Genomic DNA, 5,632 nt, shown 5'->3' on the forward strand with positions numbered 1-5,632 from the left:
TCGAACCCAAGACCTTTGGCCTTAGGCATTAACCCCTTACTGCTTGGCCAACACACACACACATGGAACTGTGTTTTTCATTCTCAAATAATAGAATTTCATAAGAGTCAATATATCAAACTAGTCTATTTCTTATAGTGAATTAAAAATTTACTGACTCAAATAAAAACTTTAAAATTTATCCACTTTTTGTGTTAAATGACTAAACTGCTATCACAGTCCGCTATCCCTAATCACGGCTTAGCTGAGATTATGACTTGGGATGGGAATTTAGGAGCGGGGAAGGAAAAGGACAATTACTTAATATTAAAGTATATAAAAATATCATTTATTGATAAGATACTAGGATCATATATGATCATTTGGATACTTACAAATATACACGTAAGGGAGACCTGATCGAGATGGGTTACCTAATAACAAGTGTATCAACTTCATAACATAGAGTTATCATAATCAAAGTGTTTTGCAGCGGAAAACGTGTGAGCTATACATATGAAGATGCATACTCAAGGTTTCATTTCTTAACATCAAAAGGAGAATCCGCTCAACACCATTCCATTCCATCGCCTGCTCAACCTGCATATTTAGAAATACATGCAAGCTGAGTATAAAGATACTCGGTAGGCACATGCCGAAAATACAAACATGCATACACATATATAAATTGTACTGCCAAACAGTAACACACAGGGATCATTTTCCTTCATATGATCCATATCTATGCTTATGTCACGCGCCGGGAAGGAGGCCTCCTTCTACAAACGCCAAGACCGGTCGCAAGCGACTCACGGTCTCCATGAGTGTACACGTACGTTAACCCTTACTAGCAAACCTTCGTCTAGCATAGGGTCCGAATTCAATTTCTTTTAAAGTTGGCGAACTAACACAGATATGATTCATACATAAAATATAAACATTTTTGGCAGACAATTATTTCATAAATCATTTCATTTCATAAGAACCATTCATCATTTGAACATTTCATAAAACTGAAATTAACAGTTAAATCATATCATGCATTGATTCGTAGTAAAAAGTAATGCCCGACCACCTGGACTCATGGTTACTCTTTCTTTATTAACCTCTTGTTTCACCTCACTTCCTTACATCGCTTGTGCCTTCAGGTAGCGTACACAGTGTAGGTAGTTTATATAACAAAACATCAATCAATTAGTAACCTTCTTACTGATAGCACTACTCTTATCTTAGTACTAGTCTATCAAGTCTCATCACTTCACTCCAACTATCTCGATCTCCTATCAATTAAACTTCCTAAGTAATCATCATTTCTATTCTTGACTTATCACCTAATTTAGGACTAGACTTCATCAAGAAATAAACACATAGATAAGCACACATAATAACTAAACAAGTTCGATAGCATCTTATCAAACATATTCAAAACTTTTTGTAAAAATGAAAAGATATTTTTAGTTGGGGAAAAATTCCCAAAAAATTAATTTAGAAAGCTAAGGACATATTATAAAACATTCTTAAATCAATTATCCAAAAATAATTTGAATAAGAAGGTAATTCCACTTTATAACATTTTTAGCAAACTAACCTCTAGATTTCTTTGTCGGAAAATTCTAAAAAAATTCAAGTTAAGCTCACATACTACACAATAGCACAAATAAGTGATTATATAACTCAAGAAATTTCAAAATCTTCTTCTCTTTTCTTAATACATTTTCGGTCATCACATAGATTTTTAGGGGAGGGTTCGTTTCGTCTCATATCGCATATGTAGGCTCAATTAATCATAAAGTAGCCACACATAGACATATTGAACTCATAACTCATCACATATGGGAGATCTCTTTCATATACACAAACTAAACTCGGAGAATTTTCACAATTCAACATTATTACTCTATTTAACCATGCTTCCATCTTCTATATAGTCTAGTTAGCACATAACCATCATTAATCAAAAATCCCCAGATTCTTAGTAAACTAAACTCAAGCAATTTTATAATTATTCAACAATTAACCAAATTGATCATTAATAAATGATCCTATCATGCTTATACTCAATTAATCTTAGCCAATTTAATCATTTAACACATAAATCAAAAGGTCCCAATTTTTAACAAACTAAACTTTTTGAAAATTTCAAAACATGCATAATTCATCAATCAAACCTTAAATCTATCAAATTAACTCACCTAATCACATATATAAATCATCAATTAGTAGATTAAACCATAGAATCAATTTTTTTCCAAATCTCATCAAACTAACTCGCATCATGGTGAAGCATGAAACCAACACCTAATCTAAACATACGAGAACAAAGTAAAGAATCGACCTGAGTGCTTGAGAACTTTCGATAAAACTTGGACTCCTGAACACTTAGACAATATTAGATATTTTTATTCAGAATCCACAGAGCCTTCGAGAAGGATTACATGGAGTATATATAGGAATTACAAGGGCAAAGGGTACAACGGTCTTCTTATATTTCTCACGTACTCTGCATGTACTAATACTAATAGCGGTCACTATCTAAAAATCACTCATTTTTAACTAATTAGCAGCTTTATGATTGAAGTATTGCAGGTCAATGTTGTGCTGGTTGAAACTTCGGGTGTTCGCGCAGGAATCTCCTTCTCTAGTTCCCTCCAACCGGCTCCGGTAGTCTTTAAAGGGTAATTCGCTTCTCTAGCTATCCCTCAATGTGACTGTGCTGGTGATCCTGGCTGCTCAGACTTCGCTCGCCTTTCTAGCTGTCCTTTTATGTGACTGCGCTGATGCTCCTGACTACGCAGACCCGCCTCTTCAAATACTAATCTTTGAGATTGGCTTATATACCTGCGCGATTAGTATAATTTCACCCTTTATGGGCATAAGTAAGCATTCCCCATATATCCTGCCATGATGAAGTTCTTACCCCTCATCACATCAAAATTCACCAATCAATCTCAATCATCAATTCAATCCATGAAACACCATATCAATACTCTCAATAGCATCACCAATCAATTTATCACTTAAGCCCCAAAATCAAAACTTCCCAAATTAGACAAACTAAACTATTTCAAATCTCATAATCCATTTTAAATATATTCTTTACACATGGAAATCAATATCATAGGTCTTCAATTGTCGCAGCCCGGCCTAGGAGAAAGATAGCTAGACCAGGTATCGTATGACTAGGGTGGAGAACGAGAGATGGAAAGTAATTGAAAGGAAACTAAGACACACGTATAATTAACTTACATACATAGCCATCAAACTTTAACAAAAGAAGTTTAGACCAAATAAATATCATAACCAAGACTTATCACGCTCATATACAGGTTAAGGTTTTAAAACATTCTACAACACGTCAAAAGTGATAAGAGAAATAAAGTGTTGCAGCGGAGTACATCATGGGACATCATGTATGAAGACACAACATCCTGAGCCTATTACTATTTACATAAACAAAAAGCTCCAGCTCAGCACACTTCCATCTTCATCCAAACTTAACCTGCACATTTAAAAAGATATGCAGGGCTGAGTACCACAAGCACTCAGTGAACATATGCCGAAAATATTTAAAACTCTGCATGATAATGCTATATATTGAACTTGCCACTTTAAGCAATACACAAGGGATTTTCTGAAGCAACCTGTGTTTGCTAAACTGTTTTTACATAGTATTTGAAAGTGTCTGCGCAGACTAAGTTCTCATGTAAGTATGTACCATATCTACTAGTCTCAATAAACACGTTGAGAAGTAGGCCTCCTTCCCAAACGTAACGACAAGCTAACTCAAGGTTAACCGTCACTCTGTGTACACAAATCCTGACTCGCTCAGGACCCGAATTCGTTCTTCTATGTAGATGGTATCATACAAATCTTAAACATTGGCAAGTCAACAATTTGAAAATAAATGCATACACTTAAACTTTATATAGTAAAGTATGCATCATTGTTTCTTGAGTTAGTAAGCCCACCTGATGTATCTCCTTTACTCACTTTGCACCCTAGTGTCACGCTCGTTCCTAGCTGGAACCTTTAAATAGATAAAAATTTGTAAGAAAAATAAGTAAGGAAAATTTATATATATCTAATATTGTAATAATAACAACTCATGTTTGCTATTCCCTTATTATCCTAACATTTCCTCACATCACATCATCAATAAACTAAAATCATTTTTCTGAATTCAATAAGGAAAGATAAAAGAATGAGTTAAAAATGTTCATCAACTCTCAATAAACATATGCATATATAGTTTAATAAACTAATATCTTTAATCATCTCAATCTCTTTAAAAGAAACCTTAATGAGCTAAAATTAAACCCCACCAATGCTACTACTCTCAACTACATGCATACACATAGCAACTTTATCACTTCTCTCTCTTTATACAACAGAGCTTCATAAAAGAATTGGGTAGTAGGGCTGTTCTAATCTCCATAATTAATAAAATCACATCATAATATACATATCTCCATCAAACAATAGCATATAAACCTTCTCAATTCAAAAGCCCCAACTTCCCCTAAACTAACAAAATCAATCTCACAACCCTAGAGTGCAAACTCATAATATACTCATATATAACATAATTCTAGCTCAAGAGCACATATATAAACTCATTTATTCAAGAACATAATCAGAATTTTTGAACTCAAACCTAGGGTTTACACTACCTTGAGAAAAATCCAAAATCAAGTAACAATTACTGCAATTACCCACCACAATCAAGCTTAGGACATCAGAAACATAATATATACTAATATTAGAATAATACTTCAACTCTACTATAAAATTCCCAAATTTTCGAAGAACCCTAGAATTCGAAATAGAAATTTTCTTCAAGTTCGAACCATAGAGAGATAAAGAATTAAAGAATTTACCCTTTTCTTTCAAGATTTTGCAGCTATCACCTGAAATTTCTCTACGAGGTTAACTTGAAAGAAGAAAATGGTGGTTCTTCTTTTTGGGAAAGAAGGTGGACGAGCTGAGGATGGAGGAAAGGAAATGACTCTTTTCAATTAGAAATAATATAGTGCTTCATTATCCTCTTTTTTTTCCTTGGAAGTCGTGTAACTAAAACAATTTGATAGAGTTAACTTTGTTAAAAACAATCTGACTCTAACTCCTAATATTTCGATCCACTTGCATTTTCTTTTCATTTTTTTTTAATTGTTTACTAATAAATCATATAAGACCACTTGACATATATCACTAAAATTTAGGGCCACCAGAGAAAAATATATATATATATATATATATATATATATAACTACATACTTAAACTTTAATGACATGAAAAGAAACATATTATTAAATGAGATTTTATTAAAAAAGAAAGGAAAAAGAACCTAAAAAATCCTTGAAAGCACAAGAGAGCAGACTAAGGGCCGAGCCTCATTAAAACCTTTTCACGGAAAACCCAGTGGGAAAAACCGAGAAAAGGAAAAAGAGTACCCGTCTAAAAGATGAAAGCAAAAGAGGAGAAGAGCGGAAGGGAAAGTTTCCGGAACTCCGGCCTAACCATCGTCCCCAAACAATCCCGGCTCTCCTCCAAAGAAAACCAACAAAGCAAAAGCAAAAGGCCGGTGAGACGCCGTCACCAAAATGCCAAACAACAAAAGTCAAACTACACGGCCGGTTAGACTCCGTCGCCGGT

The 5,632-nt window shown here is 34.0% G+C and overlaps 1 long non-coding RNA gene across 1 annotated transcript; it reads right to left on the reverse strand.

Moving 5' to 3' along the window:
- Positions 1 to 3,256: 3,256 nt before the first annotated feature.
- LOC131010130 (uncharacterized) lies at positions 3,257 to 5,042 on the reverse strand. Its single transcript, XR_009096482.1, has 3 exons — positions 4,857 to 5,042; positions 3,948 to 4,006; positions 3,257 to 3,478 (listed from the first exon to the last, which is right to left on the reverse strand). It is a non-coding gene; the product is annotated as an uncharacterized LOC131010130 (long non-coding RNA).
- Between the last annotated feature and the right edge of the window lie 590 nt (positions 5,043 to 5,632).

This window comes from Salvia miltiorrhiza, chromosome 2 (genome assembly GCF_028751815.1).
Source record: "Salvia miltiorrhiza cultivar Shanhuang (shh) chromosome 2, IMPLAD_Smil_shh, whole genome shotgun sequence".
Taxonomy (NCBI): Eukaryota; Viridiplantae; Streptophyta; class Magnoliopsida; order Lamiales; family Lamiaceae; genus Salvia; species Salvia miltiorrhiza.